Source organism: Cervus elaphus, chromosome 31, assembly GCF_910594005.1.
Source record: "Cervus elaphus chromosome 31, mCerEla1.1, whole genome shotgun sequence".
NCBI classification, from domain to species: Eukaryota; Metazoa; Chordata; class Mammalia; order Artiodactyla; family Cervidae; genus Cervus; species Cervus elaphus.
In genome coordinates this window covers 47,176,659-47,197,833 of record NC_057845.1, presented here as the reverse complement: position 1 = coordinate 47,197,833, position 21,175 = coordinate 47,176,659, and the positions used below count along the sequence as shown (strand labels likewise).

The following is a 21,175-nucleotide window of genomic DNA, read 5'->3' as shown; positions in this document are numbered from 1 at the left end:
CAGCCATTTTGCTTTTTTGCATTTCTTTTTCTTGGGGATGGTCTTGATCCCTGTCTCCTGTACAGTGTCATGGACCTCCGTCCATAGTTCATCAGGCACTCTGTCTATCAGATCTAGTCCCTTAAGTCTATTTCTCACTTCCACTGTATTGTCACAAGGGATTTGATTTAGGTCATACCTGAATGGTCTAGTGGTTTTCCCCACTTACTCCAATTTAAGTCTGAATTTGGCAATAAGGAGTTTATGATCTGAGCCACAGTCAACTCCTGGTTTTGTTTTTGCTGACTGTATAGAACTTCTCCATCTTTGGCTACAAAGAATATAATCAATCTGATTTCAGTGTTGACCATCTGGTGATGTCCATGTGTAGAATCTTCTCTTGTGTTGTTGAAAGCAGGTATTTGCTATGACCAGTGCATTCTCTTTGCAGAACTCTACAGCCTTTGCCCTGCTTCATTCTGTACTCCAAGGCCAAATTTGCCTGTTACTCCAGGTGTTTCTTGACTTCCTACTTTTGCACTCCAGTCCCCTATAATGAAAAGGATGTCTTTATGGGGTGTTAGTTCTAGAAGATCTTGTTGGTCTTCATAGAACCATTCAACTTCAGCTTCTTCAGTGTTACTGGTCAGGGCATAGACTTGGATTACCATGATATTGAATGATTTGCCTTGGAAATGAATGGAGATTATTCTGTCATTTTTGAGATTGCATCCAAGCACTGCATTTTGAACTCTTTTGTTGACTATAATGACTACTCCATTTTTTCTAAGGGATTCCTGCCCACAGTAGTAGATATAATGGTCATCTGAGTTAAATTCACCCATTCTAGTCCATCTTATTTTACTGATTCTTAGAATGTCGATGTTCTCTCTTGCCACCTCCTGTTTGACCATTTCCAATTTGCCTTGATTCATGGACCTAACATTTCAGGTTCCTATGCAATATGTGTTATAGAGAATGACTAAGTCAACTTATATTCTATCAGAACTGCTTTCTTTCGTCTCTCCTACTCACCCACACAGACAGCCACACATACTGTATACACACATGCACAATCTTACCCCTTTCTACTTTTGATTGAACTCAGATTCGAGACATCATTTCAGTGATTATATGTCTCCCTCCCGGTGGCTCAGTGGTAAAGAATCTGCCTGCAATGCAGTAGACACAGGAGATGCAGATTCGACCCCTGCATTTCAAAGATCCTCTAGCAAAGGAATTCTAAGCCACTCCAGTGTTCTTGCCTGGAGCATCCTATGGACAGAGGAGCCTGGCGGGCTGCAGTCCATGGGGTCACAAAGAGTCGGGTACGGATGTAGCTATGGAGCACCACACACTCATCTATTCGTACGGTCCCATTGTCCATTCTGCTGTTGAGATTTCTCTTTTTTAGAAATTGTAAAACAAGATCCTGAAAAAGCCCTAAAATCTTTTCATGATTTTTGGTTCCTTTTAAGTTACAACAGCAACAGTAACAACTGACAAAATAACATTAAGATTGTTTTCTGATACATACTCCTTTTTTTCTTTCATATAATATATATATATATGTCACAGGGCCAGTGTGTCTCTCAGCTTAGAGCTTCAGCGAAGTCATCAATCTTATAACTCTCAGTGCAGACTTACCACCTCTTAGGTGAATAGACCCCAGAGAAAACTGAGATAAGTGCTGGGTTTGAAGTATGACAGAAATCATGGAGATTTTAAAGCAGTTGTCACCCCTCCAGAAATATGGATGAACTCACAGAACTCTTTCCATTGATCATTTTAACTTCAAAAACCATGCTTCTCCCACCCAACCAAAGAAGCCCATTTACCCTTCTTGCAATTACTGGTAACTTGTGTTTCTTGCACTCTTAGAAGTATCTTTTTACTGGCACCTTGGGAGCAGTTATAACTGAGATAGACTAAGATGCCTGCTCTTAGGGTGCATTTCCTACTTTCAATCTTATATGACCATCCTTAGCAACCCTCTCCCTGCCTCTGGGCATTGACAGAGAATGATATACGTACCTCCCACAACCAACTGAGCTATATGTTATATTTATCCCTAACTTGGCAGTTTCAAGTGTTGTTTTAAGCATAACTTTTTAAATTATTTTTTTATTGGAGGATAATTGCTTTACAGAATTGTATTGTTTTCTGTCAAATCTCAACATGGATCAGCCAGAAGTCAGTCATTTATGTTTTGAGTTTCAAAATGGATAAAGAACTCACTAGACACAGTATTTTATTAATTTGAGATGCAATCATATAAACAACCAAGTACAGTTAAATAAAGCCAGTGATGTCAGGGGAATAATTTTCTATCTAGTTAATTGTTTTACAAAACTCTCCTTTGTCTCCAATGAAGTGGTCATGTAAATATACCCTTAATCAGTTAACACAAATATTTCATTGTGGGTTTAATTTGGATTTCCCTGATGATATAGTGACATTGAGCATTTTTTCATATTCCTGAGAGCCAGTTGTATATCTTCTCTGGAGAAATGTCTATTTGAGTACTTAGCCAAGTGTAAGAGAGGTTATCTTGCTGTTGAACTGTAGGAATCCCTTTTATATTTTGGAGATAAAGCTATCTCCCCTTCTGTAGATTGTCTTTTCACTTTTGATTGTTACTTTTGCTGTGTAGAAGCATTTTAGTTTGGGGTAGCTTGTGGAAAGGCAAAATGGTGTAGCTGCTATGAAAATAGCATGTCAGTTATTCAGGAATTTAAAAATAAAACTGAACTACCATGTGATCTAACAATCCCATTTCTGAGTATTCATCCAGAATAACTGAAATCAGAATCTTGAAGAGCTATTAGTACTCCCGTATTCATTGCAGCACTATCCACAGCAGCCAACATGTGGGACGCCGAGCACCACTGCACATGTCATCAATAAGTGCACTTAAAGATTTGCTAAAAAGACAGATGTCATGTTATGTGTTCTTACAAAATAAAAAAAAAATACACATTCTTTGTTTCATGTTTACCACTAAAATAACTACTACATTAATACAGAAGTAAGAAAAAATTATTGATTACATGCGGATTTTTGGTCACCATATATATTTTCTAATTGCTAATAGGAATATATTATTAAATATATTCCTTAAAGTTTATATTTTCATGCATTCTAGAAACCATTTTCAAATGCAAATAAAATACATTTCTATAATGTGCATTTTTCCTTTTTTAATCTGGAAACATGATCAATGCACATATTAAAATTGTTTAGGGCCATCAAGGGTTTCTTTATTTTCAAGTGCTCGGGGCTGGTGCACTGGGAAGACCCAGAGGGATGGGATGGGGGGGAAGGGGGGAGGGGGGATCGGGTTGGGGAACACATGTAAATCCATGGCTGATTCAAGTCAGTGTATGGCAAAAACCACTACAATATTGTAAAGTAATTAGCCTCCAACTAATAAAAATAAATGGAAAAAAAATGCAATTTGTTGGAATAAAAAAAAAGAAATAAAGTTAAATTAAGTTTGACATAGAAAATTATATGTCACAACCACTTTTGGCACAGAAAGTTAGAGTCTTACTCAGAATATTCTAACTTTGTATTAAGATTTAGAAATGCAGCCTAATGGGGAAACAAACAAAAACAACCGGTCAAATAAAATAATGCACTGTGGCGTGAACTAAGAGGAAAGAACCAGGGAGCCGAGAGTGAGTGATGGTGAGAGAGTAAGGATGAAGGAATAATAGGTTGAAAGTGAGGAGGCGGATTTTCAAAAGCTAAGAAGGAAAGTCATGTTAGGATAAGGAGGGGAGGGGGATCCCTTAAGCAAGAAAAAGCTTGGCATATTTGAGAAACTAAAGGAGAGCTCGAATGATTAATGTGCAATGCGTAACTGGGAAATTAGCACTGTATCAAATGAGATAGATTGGTACTGACCATGCAGGGCACCTCAAACCATCACAAAGAGACAATATTTCCTTTTTTTTGGAATTATGGTTAAAAATTGATATGAGAGTGACAGGATGAAGGTATGTGAATGCAGTCATCCCTTGGTAGTCATTGTTTCCAGATTCCCTGCAGATACCAAACGTTGTCAATGCTCAGGGTCCTTATATTCAGCCAATCTAATCCACTAGTAGATCCATGAATGATGAACCCGTAGACAGGGAAGTCCAACTGTTGTTGGAAATTTGACCTTACTTGTAAGGTTATGTTAGCCTATCAGATACAAGTAGAAGAATACTGGTAGAAGACTTAATACTTAAGTCAGAGACGAAAGATATTATTATTCATGACATAACAAGTGCCATGAGGATCAACATATCTGTACCAGTTCCCCTCGCCTGATTTCCACAGCAACAACACCGGTGGGCCCAGAGAAGTGCTGGAACAGGCAATGGGTTGTGCTGCAGAAGACGGAAGGCCCCTGAGCTTATGGATTAGAAATCTTTTGTAATAGTTATTAAAAACCTGCCCCTTTTCCCACAAAAAAAAAGACATGGTTTTAATTAAATTGAGCAGTAAGCATGCCCACTTTGCACTCAGTAAGAGACTGTCTCTCTTTGTCTTACAAATATCCTTGAAAAGATCATCTAGAACAAAGGCAGATCAATATCTCGCTCCCAAAACGCGCCGACGTTTAAGGAATCCATGCGTAATTGTCTTCAAACAGTAAGGCTGTAAAGTATGTTCTAAGCAAATCACTAAGGTCACATGGCAGAGAAAAAATTGAGAGAAGGAGGGTGTTTATACAGAGTGACCACTGAGACGTCATTACTTTATGATGGAATATACATCCGCAGAAGAGGATAGGATTCTAGCTTGTACTAGGCATCTTCTTGAGAAGATAGACAAAACTTAATTTAGTATGTTTTTATAGGTAAAACTGACAAAATTTGTTGATTTGTGCTTACTTGAATATGATAACAAATTTTGGAATTGTTCCAAGTTTAAAATAAAATTTTCCCATCTAACATCTCTGTAACCAAAAAAATATATATAAAAATACTCACATATTCTATTTATTATACAATTTATTCTGATGGAAATGGCTGTGTGATAGAAGTGGATACAGTGATGATGGTTTAAACAAGAGTTTAGTTTTGAATATAGTAAGCTTTAGACAAATGTAAAAGCATAACATGAAAACCTACAAGATGGGGCTCAGAGGATGTGTTGGTAAAAATAATTTTGATGTTATCAACTAGATGATGTAGCTAGAGTCCTTGAGATTGTATGAAACAATCTAAGAATAAATTTATGAGAGAAAACAAAAAATGCAACCAAATGTTAAGGAAAATCAATTTTAAAATATGATTTATGAGAGTTGGTACCTGAAAATTTATGAAATAGAGGTAATAAGGACAGTAATTGTGTCAAAAAATAAGTAAATTCAGTGTTGCAGGAAGTATACAGACATCTGGTTCAAATGGTCCTGATGAACAGATCTCCTAGTTATGAATTTAGAAAGCTTAACTTCACCAGCTAGGACAAATGAAATTTATTTTTTCTTCAAAAAATGATTCATAACCGGAATATACGTTGGCCAGGAAATTCAGGACTGCAGTCAGAATTGTTAAATTTTGGAATTGTTACAAGTTTTAAAATTAAAATTGCCCATCTAACATCTCTGTGACCAAAAAAATACAAAAAGAAACAAAAAAACACAAAAACACAATTAGCAGTGAAGTGCATTATGTTATAAACCATGTGAAAATGTAGAATAGTATAGAGAGAAAGTGGAGGAACCCATTACATTTTAAAAACAGGTGCCAAAAATATTAACTTATTATTCTTAAATGGTATAAAATCAAGAGACGCAGTCTGAAGTACATAAAGTAATGATCTTAAATTAATGTATCTTATTTAAAATTCCAAAGAAGAAATTATGCAAACTATAAAATACAACTAACTAAACTGAAAATATCATAGTATAGTATCATGATGCTATTTTTCTGGCTTTGATCATTATTCTGTAAAAGGTATTAGCACTGGGGAAAATGGGTAAAGAGCATTTTTGTAACTTTGTCTAAAATCATTTCAAAATGAAAAACTAAATGTGTCTGTGGTAAGAGAGAAAGGATAAGTATGCTGTTCCTGCATATTATATAAGAATCATCCTCACCCCTATCAGATATTCAGAGGCAAACAATAGCAATAATAATATATACAAAGCTAAAGATAAGAACCAATTTGTAAGAAATGATTTGTAGTATAATTCATAGTAATTGTATTAATGTATGTAAATATATGACTTATTATTACAAAAAAAGCATCTAAGTATACAAACAGATAATGGATGATAATTAGCAACTTACCAAAGATTTAATGCAGATGCCCAATACACCCATAATATTGTACTCTTAATGATCAATAATCAAAGACAATAAAATTAAATAATATTGAATTTTTTTTAACCCATCAAATGTCAATAATATAAAAAAACTATGTTATACTTTCTGACCAGAATAGATCAAAATAAATAAATAGACAAAAATTATTTTGACAAGAGTGTTGCTTGGTAACATTACTTCTGGAAGCCTTACCAATCCCTCTCAATAATTCCTGGAAGCCCATTTTGATTTCCCCCCATACTGCAAAAGCGGAAACAGAAGCATTTACCTGTTAATAAATTTTCCCAAGTTCATATAAGTCATTGGCAACGAAGTTGTAATTTGACCATTTTTCTCTTTGTTATAAAACCTCTTGCTTTTAACTATTGGCGACAACCTTAAACCTTTACCTAATATTTACATAAGAATAATTCCATGAGGGGAAGCTTTAGGCTCATCTCTGCTAAGTCTCACAAGGGTCTTTAAAAAACTAAACATAATTTATGCAAACCCTCTAAAGTTTTTTTTATTTTTTTTTTAAACTCATCTGTTTACAGATAGGAAAATCTTGTCTTCTAATCCAAATTGAGCAATTTCAAAATTGATACCTTATTTCCCTATCCATTCCAAAAAGGTACCAGAAGAAAAGTATACAATCTAATTGTCTCTGAAAACTCCAACATAAATCTCTAATCATTTTTCCCTATAGATTTATATTCTCTCTGAAAGGAAAATAATTGGGTTGATAGGTATGAACAACTAAAATATCAGTTAGATGAACATTCAATTTTTTTTTTTTTTACATTTTAGTGCTAGAGTAACCTCCTTTTTACAAAGCTGTTATATAGATTAATTACTCTAGGAAAATTAAAATAGTATGTGAATTTTTATTTTTCAGGGCTTGACTTAGGTCACTATTATCTTTAATAACTCTTTCAGTTTTGTTGATTTTATATTTGCATGTAAGTATAGTGAGTACCTGCTTTTCCTCTTCCTTCTACTCAGCTTCCTTCTTCTCCCTCTCTTTTCTTCTTAAATTTATGTGGTCTATTTTGTGTTAACTTTTATCATTTCAAATAGTTGCAAGTATTTCCTAGCAAAATATTCACCCTTGGTCTGTTCCCTTTAATGAATTGCCAGCTAACTACAGAAATTTTTGCTTTGAAATATTTCTTAAATGGCAATCATTACATATTTTTTCCACTTGGAAGTTCACAAGTAGTACTTTCATTAAATTATGTTTCCTTCCTCATCTTAGTTTCTGAAAGTTGGGAAAAGACCTAGACACTATGTAATTTTATTATTAATAATATTTTTTTTGCCTAGATGATCACTCAACTTCTCCTTATCTGATTAGTCTCTACTTATTCCTATAAACTGAATTCAGGAACTTTTGGAAAAGATGAATAAAAGAATGGTATTCAAAAATCTCTATTTCATGAACACATTGAATTTGCCAAAATGCGAAAAACTGGTGGAGAACCTTCTTTAACTGACATTAAAGCCATGATATAAACCAAGCACTGAATAGAAGAATTTCTCCCAAAGTGAAGATAGTATCATGTTGAAGGAATTTTTCCATTTCCCATTTCTGCAAAAGCAATTCAGTGCTATATGAAGTGGATGAAGAAAATCCTCTTAATATCTCTAAAATTTGGAGGTGAATATTTTACTGGAGTAAACGGGCAACTCACAATTTATGGTTATTCTTTGAATGGTCAATGGGAGTCACTTTTGCTGCAGTGAAAGGTGCCCTTCTCAGAATACAAAAATATGCTTTATACAGCAAATATAAAGTTACAACAAATGGAAAAGTCTATGGCTGGATGATTTTTACTCTGACTGATTTTCTAATAGAGGAGTATGGGTTTGAAATAATTCAACTATCGGTAAGTTTGTTTCTTAATCAAAAGAGAAATATTCTAACCCAGTAAAGTTGCATCTGAAGTGTTGTTTGTAGTGTAGAAATGACAAGTACTCTTAATCTAGGAGAGATTTTATTCTCAAACGCTAACACTTTTTAGAAAAATAGAGGAAAAAAATATGTGTAGTCATGGATCTCACCTGCAAGCAACAGGTATTGTTTCTGAATAAATATCTTCCTATCATCAGACAAAAACTATCTGTAGGAAAGCTCCTAAATAAATAACAAAATCTCAGTTAAGTGAAAAAAAAAATTTTTTTTTTCCTTCCAAATTGGCTAGCAAAATAACCAGGAAAATTGATGGTACATGGACACAGTGGTTTTCTAGAGCAGAGGCCAAGTCAAATAGAAAACCAACATAATGAATAACTTAAAAATATATGAAACCAGTAAGTTTTCAATTTCTTCCCCCACAGCATATATATTTCATATAGCCTGTTTCGCCATTATAATCTCAGAAGTGAGTTGGAGAGAAGCTGGTTGGAACATTCTTCTGTGAAGCATATATTCAGCTAATGAAGCCCAGGAAAACTGATAGCCCCTTAGGAAAAAATCCCTGCATTTATTGTGATACTAGAGCAAGATTTTACCACTCAGGTTGTATTTAACAAATGGAAGGGGGGAAACATCTAGTCAAGCATCCCTAGGCCAGCCATCTCCTCCATCAAGTGTAGATTCCTCAGCTCCTCTTTTTAGTCTGACTCTACATCTCTGTGTACCAATGTGAGGTGAATGGAAAAACTATTAAAAAGAAATAGAAGGTCTGCAAAGGGCCACTCTGGCTAAGGATGATATGCACTTTAGTAAGTTATGAGATTAACATCATCAGCCACGGACTGGATAGAGGATGGCTGAGACACAGATGTAGTGGCCATGTTCAAAAAGCCATATTGTATAGTAAATAAGAGCCAGCATATAAGAAACTTGGAAGTCACCACTATATCCTAAGCACAAGTGAAAAGCTGAATAGACTAAAAAATCAACAACTTTTCTTAGATCCAAGAGAGAAATGAAGTCACAGGACAAACTGCTGTCCCCAAAATGTAGAGATGGACAGGAATACAGAAAGCATCACAACTTACCTAAGCAGAGCATAAATCCTCATGGGAACCAATGCCAGGGCAGGAAAACCTGAAATGCAATTGACTAATTGCTGTGTGCTCAGTGAGGAGTAAATACTCCAAGAAGACCCAATCATCTGATGGGCCCAGTACTTTTGTGAATTTATATCCTGGAGCTCTGCCAGCTTCGCAGTGAACACTGGAAAAAAGCTCCTTCTGCTTCCATCAGGAAACCCAGAACATCCTGTTCTTAACAAGGTCTGCCCTCAGGAGAAACCTACTAACCCAAACCTAACTTTCTGGTGTTTTATCAGAGCCCAGCCGACCTAGGGGAAGCAAAATATTTGCATACTGGCAAATACTATATTGCTTTATTGGCAAATTTTATGATGAATTATTTTACAGGATATTGTCAGGAATGTGAGGAAATAAATACTCCCAAGTACTGTAGCAAAGAGTATAAACTGTTTCCTTTTTTCCAGGATTTTAAGCAGTTGATATCCAACATCTTAAAAATATATACTTTTACAAAACACATAACTTTTTAGTAACTTGGCCTAATAAAATTACCAGATGCATTTTTGATAGATACATAATTATCCTTAGGTTTTAAAAGGTAGGTTTTATTGTCATTCAAGCATGTTGAGCCCAACAGGGGAGGAGACAACTGTCGCTTGAAGTAAGAGCTTGTTACTCACAGTCCTCAAGAGAAGGGACCTGTCACACCATGCAAGAGGCCCAAAGAGAAGCACCGTGGTCTGTCAGGATGTAGAGAGAGTGAGGGGAAAACATGGGCAAGGGGCTTTACTGTGGTTTCCATGAGAAGGCAAGACAGAGCTAAATTTTATGTTTAGGATTGGCCGGTTTGAAGAATTTCAGCAGGTTCTAGAACATATGAAGTGATCAGTGTGGATGAATAGTGTTCCAAAGAATAAATGCTCAGTAGGAGATGTAGTTAGGGATTACAGGTTTTGGATTGGTTGGTTTGCACATGGAAGGCACACTTGTAGATGGGCCCTTTACTGTCCCCAGATATTGGTCATCCGTGGGGAACTCTCTCCTCAATCGGGAAGTCTCCAGATGTCAAAACATCAGAAAACATAGAAAAGGCATGACTGATGCAACTTCAGTTTAGTTCAGTTGCTCAGTCATGTCCGACTTTTTGGGACTGCATGGACTGCAGCACGCCAGGCCTCCCTGTCCATCACCAAGTCCCGGAGTTCACCCAAACTCATGTCCACTGTGTGGGTGATGCCATCCAACCATCTCATCCTCTGCCGTCCCCTTCTCCTCCCGCCTTCAATCTTTCCCAGCATCAGGGTCTTTTCAAATGAGTCAGTTCTTCCCATCAGGTGGCCAAAATACTGGAGTTTCCACTTCAGCATCAGTCCTTCCAACGAATATTCAGGATTGATTTCCTTTAGGATGGACTGGTTGGATCTCCTTGCTGCCAAAGGGACTCTCAAGAGTCTTCTCCAACACCACCATTCAAAAGCATCAATTCTTTGGTGCTCAGCTTTCTTTATAGTCCAACTCTCACATCAATACATGACTACTAGAAAAAACGTAGCTTTGACTCAATGAACCTTTGTTGGCAAAGTAATGCCTCTGCTTTTTAATATACTGTCTAGATTGGTCACAACTTTTCTCCCAAGGGGTAAGCATCTTTTAATTTCATGGCTTCAATCACCATCTGCAGTGATTTTGGAGCCCCCCAAAAGTAGTCTGTCACTGTTTCCATAGCTTCCCCATCTATTTGCTATGAAGTGATGTGACCAGATGCCGTTGTCTTAGTTTTCTGAATGTTGAGTTTTAAGCCCATTTTTTCACTCTCCTCTTTCATATTCAAGAGGCTCTTTAGTTTACAAGGTTATTAAAAGGAATATTTCTCACTATCAGAAAAAAAAATTGAAGCAAAAGAAATGACGAACGTTTTTGAAATATGAATGGTTGTTGTTATTTAGTCCCTAGGTCATGTCCAACTTTTTTGCGACCTCATGGATTGTAGCCCACCAAGCTCTGCTGTCCATTGGATTTCCCAGACAAGAATAGTGGAGTGCATTGCTATTACCTTCTCCATGGTATTTTCCTAACCCACGGACTAAACCTGCATTTCCTGCGTTTGGTAGGTGGGTTCTTTACCACTCAGCTACCAGGGAAGCCCATTAATCAGGAGAATTGCTTATCTTATGCTACAGATGCTGTTTTCCATATTCAGTCAGCTAAACATTCATTATTCTTTGACTCAGAGGAAAGATGAATACAGAAAATGTTGGTGAAGGGAGCAAGCAGAGGACTTCTCTTAACTTTTAATTTTTCAGAAGTCTTTAACCCACTGGGATCAAAGAAATTCTAGCTAATATTACCAAACAGATGATCAGAATTTCTTGTTCAGGGGAGAAAGTGAGTACACTAGGAAATGAGGGAAACATAGATTATGTGGGTTTCAGAAAGAATGTTCTGTGCTCTCCTCGCACTCTATCCTTGAGTATATCTCTGAGTATCTTTAAAGTACAGGGATTGTTAAAATTTTCAAATATGCAGCAAAGTTGTGTGATCCAAGAGCAGAAAGGACCTGAATCCCCTTCCAGATAGTGTTTTTGGAATTGTCATGACACCCAGAAGAGAAATGGCTATGTAGTGTCTCTGTGCACCAGAATTTGAGGCAGTCTCTCAGATTAATTGGTCATCTGCATTAGCAAAAATAGTAGACATAGGAAAATAACACCCAGGCTAAAAGTGTCCCTGAGGTTTTTTGTTGTCTTTTTTTTTTTTTTCCAGTGCTACAAAATAAATAATGAAGAGCTATGATTTTTGCTGTAGTAACACTCCTAGTAATAATAATTTTAAAATTTCCATTAAGATAATAATACATAGGGATAATCAAGTATCTCTATATATATCTCTATATAAAATGTGTAGTCATTCACTTGTTTATGTATGTGTGTATGTTTTCTTATCTGCCTGTCAATATGTCTGTTTCTTTAACTAGTGCTAAGAACCTTAATAGTCTAGTTGAGGCTGTAAACTTTTCTCAAATGTAGTACTTTTAAATGCATAAATTAAATGCATAAATCATATCAAATTCCAAAGTCATGGTTACTTATTTTATTACTGTTGATTTTTACCTATAGCTTTCCTCATAGCTCAGTTGGTAAAGAATCCACTTGCAATGCAGGAGACCCTGGTTTGATTCCCAGGTTGGGAAGATCCACTGGAGAAGGGATAGGCTACCCACTCCAGTATTCTTGGACTTCCGTTTTGGCTCAGCTGGTAAATAATCTGCCTGCAAAGTGGAGACCTAGGTTCAATCCCTGGGTTGGGAAGATCCCCTGGAGAAGGGAAATACTATCCACTCCAGGATTCTGACCTGGAGAATTCCATGGACTGTATAGGCCATGAGGTCACAAAGAGTTAGACATGGCTGAGTGACTTTAACTTTCACTTTCTTTCAAACTTGAGGGAATTGCTAAATTTCAGGTAGAGTTGGATGAAACTCAGTTCAGATCAGTCAACCAGTTGTGTCCGAAACTTTGGGACCCCATTGACTACAGCATGCCAGGCCTCCCTCTCCATCACCAACTCTCGGAGTTTGTGATGAGTCAGATGGCCAAAGTATTGGAGTTTCATCTTCAGCATCAGTCCTTCCAATGAATATTCAGGACTGATTTCCTTTAGGATGGACTGGTTGGATCTCCTTGCAGTCCAAGGACTCTCAAGAGTCTTCTCTAACACCACAGTTCAAAAGCATCAATTCTTTGGCCCTCAGCTTTCTTTTTAGTCCAACTCTCACATACATACATGGAGAAGGCAATGAAAACTCACTCCAGTATTCTTGCCTGGAGAGCCCCAGGGCCAGAGGAGCATGATGGGCTGCTGTCTATGGGGTCGCACAGAGTCAGACACGACTGAAGCGACTTAGCAGCAGCAGCAGCAGCTATAAATTTAAGGAAATATATACAGGATATATATGTGAGAAACTAAAGAACTGTGTTGAAAAAAATCAAAGAGCTAACTAAATAGCAAAATAATCTTGTTCATGTATTGTAAGATTCAATATTGGTAAGATACAAATTCTTTCCAACTTGATCAATATATTCAGTGAGATCTTAGTCAGAATTATAGTGAGTAATACCCTTGACATTTATAAAGAGATTCTAAAATTATAAAGAGAAAGCAAAGATACAGAACTTTTAATGCGGTACTGAAGAAGAACAAATTCAGAGTATTAACACTATCCAATTTTAAGACTTAGGATAAGTTTACAATAAGCAAGTGTCACCTATGTGATATTAGTGGAGGCAAAAAAATACACATAGATCAATAGAATGCAATAGAAAGTCTAGAAATAAACCCATATGATGTAATCGCCTCATGTTTGGCAAAGAAACGGGCATGTCAGTGAAGAATGGATAGTCTTTTAAGCTTATGGTGCTGGAAATTTTCATGGAAAAAGTGACTGGTTAAAAATTGGGAAAAGCTGCATATTATCATCCTGATTATTTAGCTGATATGCAGAGTACACCAGGCAAAACTCCAGGCTGGATGAGTTACAAGCTGAATCAAGATTTCCAGAGAAATATCAATAACCTCAGATATGCAGATAATACCATTCTATGGCCAAGAGTGAAGAGGAACTAGAGAGCCTTTTAATGAAGGTGAAAGAGGAGAGTGAAAAAGCTGGCTTAAAACTCAACATTCAAAAAATGAAGATCGCGGCGTCCAGTCCTATCACTTCATGGCAAATAGAAGGGGAAAAAGTGGAAGCAGTGACAGATTTTCCCTTACTGGGCTCCAAAATCAATGCGGATGGTGACTGCAGCCATAGAATTGGAAGACGCTTCTTAGAAGAAAAGTTATGACAAACCTAGACAGCGTATTAAAAAGTAGAGACATCACATTGCCAACAGAGATCCAAATAGTCAAAGCTATGGTCTTTCCAGTTGTCATGTACATGGTCTATGTGAGAGTTAGACCATAAAGAAATCTGTATGCCGAAGAACTGATGTTTTTGAATTGTGGTGCTGGACAAGACTCTCGAGAGCCCCTTGGACTGCAAGGAGATCAAACCAGTCAGTTCTAAAGGACATCAACCCTGGAAATTCATTGAAGAACTGATCTGAAACTGAAATTCCAATACTTTGATCACCCGATGAAAACAGACAACTCACTGAAAAAGACCCTGATGATGTGAAAGACTGAAGGCAAAAGGAGAAGGGGGAGGCAGAAGGTGAGATGGTCGGATAGCATCACAGACTCAATGGACATGAACTTGGGCAAACTCTGGGAGATAGTGAAGGACAGGGAAACCTGATGTGCTACACTCATGTGGTTGCAAAGAGATGGACACGACTTAGCAAATGAACAGCTGCGAAGAGAATAAAAAACAAGCCACAATGTGGGAGAAAATACCTGCAAACCACATATCTGATCTAAGACTTGAATCCAAAACATATAAAGAACATTTGGCATTATGTAATTAAAAAATCTAATTTAAAAAAAACAGTGAAAATATTTGAATAGACATTTTGCCAAAGAAATGTATAAATGGATCATATGTAATGAAAATATACTCTACATAGTTTATTATAAGGAATTGAAAATTAAAACAATAGTGAGATACTGCTATATATGTTTAAAATGGCTTAAATGAAAAACACTGACAACATGATTGCCTGTGAGATTGTGGACAACAGGAACTTGCATTTGGTGTTCATGGGAATACCAACTGGGATCATTACTTTGGGAGACAGTTTGGCATGAAAAAAACATGAATGCATCTTAGATATGTGTTGCTAAAGTTAAAGGGTCAGTCTAGAAGTCTTCATATTGTATGATTCCAAATAATTTGACAACCTAGAAAAGGTAAAACTACAGTGATAGTTAAATTAAAAGATAGTTGCTCCTTGGAAGAAAAGCTATGACAAACCTAGACAGTGTATTAAAAAACAGAAACATCACTTTGCTGACAAAGGTGCATATAGCCAAAGCTATGTTTTTTTTTTTCCAGTAGTCATGTACAGATGTGAGAGTTGGACAGTAAAGAAGGCTGAGTGCCAAAGAATCAATGCTTTTGAATTGTGGTGCTGGAGAAGACTCTTGAGAGTCCCTTGGACAGCAAGGATATCAAACCAGTCAATCTTAAAGGAAATGAACCCTGAATATTCATTAGAAGAACTGATGATGAAGCTCCAATACTTTGACCCCCTGATGTGAAGAGTTGACTCATTGCAAAATACCCTAGTGCTGGGAAGTATTGACGAGAGGAGGAGAAGGGGGTTACAAAGCATGAGATGGTTGAATGGCTTCACCAGCTCAATGGACATGAGTCTGAGCAAATTCTGGGAGATAGTGAAGGACAGGGATGCCTGGTGTGCTGCAGTCCATGAGGTCACAAAGGGTCGGACAAGACTTAGTGACTGAACATCAACAGGGATAGTAAAGAGAACGTGGTTTCCAGGAGTTCCTGGAGGCTGGGGAAAATGGCTGGATAAGTGAAGCAAAGGGCAATTTTTAGAACACTGAAACTAGTTTGTTTGATACTATAATAAGGGATATAGAATGCAATGTCTTTCTTAAAACCCATATAAATTTATGGAACAAAGATTGAACTTTAATAGATATATATTTTTAAAAGAATTATTTAAGCTGTCATGAGCTCTTCAGATGGAATTCAGAATGTGACAACAAAACAATCTAACTCTATTACAAATTTATGAAACAAACTCACTGAAGGGCATGGGGGAAAATGGTGTTGGCTTAAGTAATTTTGGAAATGAGCAGAGTTTGTAACACTAAATCAGAAATTGTACATAAGTCCTGTTTACTCATTAGTAAACTATTTCTCACATAGGGCACAAGTTAGCAATTCTGATACTAATCTACATGTATACTGAAATTGAATGATCAAGCATTAAAAAATAAATGGATGGTGGGGGCCAGTTTTCTCATTATTCAAATGGAAGTCCACAGGTAAGGGAGGAAGTTAGGATGATCCATTATAATGTATTAGAGTTGAAGACAGCACTATTCACTCATATTTAACTTAATATGAATATAGATTATTACATATATAAATTTTAGAGATATATGCATACACACTAGTATATATACATATAATTCCTTTCTCTGTCATTTGAGAAGGATGGTGATAATGATACCTCATTAACAATGAGCACACTTAATACCCAGATCTTGGTTTATAATATGATTTTCAATTAAAGAAATGAGCTCTGTGGAGAAATGGCTGATTCTAAGACTTAGACAGAAATGCACAAAATGAGCCTGAAATTCAGTGCCAGAAAGTAAGGACATTTAAAATAAAAATAAAACAAATTACTATGAATTGGCTATACCAAAGAGACAAGTAAGTAACCAGAAGTCAACTCAAAGTGTTTCCAGTGGCCAAATATACAACAGGTTGAACAACCAAATAGATATATTAATAGTAACACTGGATTATAAGCCAAAAATACAAAATAAATATATGAGTCCATATTGATGTAAATAAATGATTGAATAAATCATTGGGTACAATATAAATCTACATAAAATAATTTCAGTTAATTTATATAGATACTTTACCTTCAAGGAAGTGGAGCATAGCTCCTCATCCCTTAAGTATGGGCTGTGCATAGTAACTTCCTTCCAAAGGGCAAAATATGGAGGGAGGGAATAAAACTAACCCTATGGTGGAAAAAAATCAGTTAAACTCTAACACAGCCATGTGATTAAGGTCAGCAGGCTCAAGCTGGAATCAAGATTGCCAGGAGAATTGTCAACAACCTCAAATATGCAGATGATACCACTCTAAAGATAGAAAACAAAGAGGAACTAAAGAGCCTCTTGATGAGGGTGAAAGAGGAGAGTAAACAAGCTGGCTAAAAACTCAACATTCTAAAAACTAATATCTTGGCATCTGGTCCCATCACCTCATGGCAAACAGATGGAGAAAGAGTGAAAATAGTGACAGATTTTATTTTCTTGAGCTCCAAAATCAGTGTGGACAGTGACTACAGCCAGGAAATTAAAAGACACTTGCTCCTTGGAAGAAAAACCATGACAAACATAGACAGCATATAAAATGTAGACATCACTTTGCCAACAAAGGTCCATATAGTCAAAGCTATAGTTTTTCAAGTAGTCATGTAAATATGTGAGAGTTGGACCATAAAGAAGACTGAGTACCAAAGAATTGATGCTTACAAATTGTGGTAATGGAGAAGACTCTTGAGAGTCCCTTGGACAGCAATAATATCAAACTAGTCAACCCTAAAGGAAATGAACCATGAATATTCATTGGAAGGACTGATGCTGAAGCTGAAGCTACAATATTTTGGCAACCTAATGCGAAGAGCCGACTCATTGAAAAAGACCCTGATGCTGTGAAAAGTTGAGGGCAAGAGGAGAAGCAGGCAACAAAAGATGAGATGGTTGGATGGCATTATTGGCTCAATGAACATGAGTTTGAGTGAACTCTGGCAGTAGTGAAGGACAGGGATGCCTGGCCTGCTGCAGTTCACGGAGTCACAAAAAGGTGAACACAACTTATGACTGAATACCTGAGCAGTAATCCTCAAAATTGTCAGGGTCATTAAACATAAGAGAAGTCTATGGAACTGTTACAGCCAATATTAGCCTAAGGGGACATGGCAGCTAAGGGCAGTGTCATATCCTGAATGTGATTCTGAAGTAGAAAAAAAGGAAATTCTATAAAAACCAAAGATAAATTAGTAAATATGTACTTTACTTATTCATGATTATTCAGTATCAGTTCATTAATTGTAAGAAATGTACTGTAATAAGGTAAGCTGTTAATAATAGGGAAACTTGAGCATATTACTATCTTCACTTTTTTTATTTGAAAATCTAAAACTATTATGAAATAAAATTCTTCTTAAAATATATAACTGTGAAGATTTTGCATCACTTCATTAAAGTCAAATCATTGATTTGATAAATAAAATGGCCTGACTATACTGAAAAACTCCCTTTGTAAAGAATTTGTCTTTTAGGCTCATTTTAATTTCCTCTCGTAGTACTGGGGACAAAGAATAGTTTGATGATTATCATTTTATTTTCAGTTAATGGTCCAACTTTGAGTTCCAAATCAGTAACCACAGTATTCAATCATATCTTTAAATGTTCTGTTTATCATCAGTATGGCTAACAGAGCAAGACAAGAGACATGAGACTTTGTTCACAGACTAAGCAAAGACTTTAGAACAAAAACTAGATCTTTAAGAAATCAAAAAACAGTCAGATTGCTAGAGCTAAGTACTTTCCATTTTCTGTAGACATTTTTTCCCCTGAATGTTCATTAAACTTCAGGATTTGTCTGATTATATTGAGTATAATCCATAAATCAGTTGGTAAAAAAAAGAAACATTCCTGACACTGATATTGAATGATTTCCACTATGAAGAACACAATATAATTGAGCACTAAGTTAAAGTCTTATAATTAAACTCATACAATTTTATAATTAAGATTGTATAAGAGCAAGGATGGAGCAAAAGACTGTTTTTTCATAATGTGATTAATTATCAAACTAAAATCAAGTTTAAATGTGAAGGTGGAAGCCAGGGATAAGAGGTATACTAAAATACAAGAGTTAGTAAGGTTGATAATGGACATATTTTATGTGAACAGTCTATGAACATATCTTTTGTTTCTCCTCCGTTAATCAGTCACAATATTATTTGAACATAGGGATACAAATAATATGTATACCATGTAGAGTTAATAAGTCCAAAATTGCTGATTGCTTTTATTGGTGGTAAAATAACTATGGAAATGAGAGTAACTCAATTTGGATTAAATTCACAATGTTGGCTTGCTTTTGAGTGGAGCAAATGAGGGAATATTTTTATACCACAATCCTAGAAGTTAAAAAATAAATTATACTTTTTCTCACTACTTCTACCTTACTGGCACCTGAGAGGCCTTTCATTAAGGTACACTACAATTAATTACGTTATTTTTTCTAATTCAATACATATTCAAAATTATAAGCAGTAAATAACCATTAAATAGTTCATCATTCAAGCACTTTGATTATCTTTCCCTTTTTATACCATACTTGTATAGGTTGCTGCTGCTAAGTCACTTCAGTCGTGTCTGACTCTGTGCGACCCCATAGACGGCAGCCCACCAGGCTCCGCTGTCCCTGGGATTCTCCAGGCAAGAATACTAGAATGGGTTGCCATTTCCTTCTCCGATGCATGAAAGTGAAAAGTGAAGTTGCTCAGTGGTGCCCGACTCTTAGCGACCCCATGGACTGCAGCCTACCAGGCTCCTTCGTCCATGGGATTTTCCAGGCAAGAGCACTGGAGTGGGGTGCCATTGCCTTCTCCGTTGTATAGGTTACATGGACTTAAGTAACTGATATTAATGGAGTATATCATGAAAAGTAAAGTTGGTCCATTTTCATTAATAATGTTAGATAATAGACTGCTTGAAAAGCACTAAAAATCAAGGAAAGTACTGTTTTTTATTGATTCTAGACACATTTTTATTATACTTTTGGCATAAATATTAAAAGATGTGAAACACTGGACAGGGTGAGTTAGGACCAATCTTCTGATGGTTGATTACATGAAATTTGGTTTTTAATATCCTGTTGTAATGAGGGGAAAACAATTTCCTTCCGAGGGGAAAACAATTTATCCATTGGTGAATTAGCCTGATAGATATCAGAAATGTGATGACTCAGCACGTAGGTGGGTGGGAAATTACGAAGATATCTTATTGGCAACAGAGCGTTGTTTGGTTGACCTTAAAGCCACATAATTTTATAACTGTTATAACTTTGGCTTACTAATATCCAAATAAGAACCATTTACAAGCTATGACTCATCCCACTTGCAGCTCACAGAGTTAACATACCTCTGCATTTGACTTTAATCTGTGCACTGAAGTATAATCTCTTTCATAGTCCTTCCTGGGTCTCTGCGATACTTCCTTTTAAACGTCCCCATGTTTTCCCATTCGTTTCCCATTAATATTATCACTGAAGCATTATACTGCTGGAGAGACAGTACCATCCTTAGGTCTGGGCAGAAGAGACCCTGATTCTGTGCCCTGCATTATTGAGAGTCTTGCTATGGCTTTGCCCTGGACGGCCCCCTCCCAGTGGTGTGAAGAGAGCAAACACTCAGAGCCTGTTTCCCCTATTATAGATTATGGTTTGGGAGATTAAGACAATTAATTAATTAAATAAGAGATATCTTTGTTTGCATTTTTTCTTACTTTCTAAGCATCAAAAGAACAATAGTTGAAAGCCATTTTAGATTTGTGCCTTTTTAGCCTATTGACTGGTTCTTAAAAATAATTCCTATATACGTTCAAAAATAAAATTATATTCTAAACTTCTGCTGCAGTTGTTCAGACAGTAAATTGTAAATTTAGATTGCGTCTCAGTTAAGCCAAAATAAGCTGTATACTTTTTTGCTATTTATTTACTTTCATTTTCCAGTTTCCAGGCTAAGTCCAGAAGTAAACAAACAGTTGGATATTGCCTATTAATGGTCTTTCTTAAGAGTTTTTTTTTTTTTTCTTTCCCCCAGACATTCACATGGAATTTTTCAGTGTTTCATACATCTATTATCTCTTCATTATCTTCTCCAAATAGGTAATAAGTACCAGGAGTGGCTTTTATTGACTCCATAGAAGTCAGAGAAGAGACTCAATCCATTAGGAATATCATGATCTCTCTCTTTTCTGATGAAGAATGGCTGATTAGTTTTGGTTCCTTATTTGTATCTGCCATGCTGTGATTAATCCTATCTAATCTTTTGGAATGATGTGGTGCCCACTACTGGTGTCTGAGCACCTAGCTCTGCTTCTGGATTCAGCGTCTCTCTATCAGGGCTGCTTTAACCTCAGCATTCTGTGTTCTCCTCCCA

At 36.3% G+C, this 21,175-nt stretch overlaps 1 long non-coding RNA gene across 1 annotated transcript; it reads left to right on the top strand.

Moving 5' to 3' along the window:
* Window positions 1-717: 717 nt before the first annotated feature.
* Window positions 718-19,684, top strand: LOC122687459. The gene is made up of 3 exons (XR_006339147.1): window positions 718-945; window positions 12,776-12,779; window positions 19,668-19,684. It is a non-coding gene; the product is annotated as an uncharacterized LOC122687459 (long non-coding RNA).
* The last annotated feature ends 1,491 nt before the right edge of the window (window positions 19,685-21,175 follow it).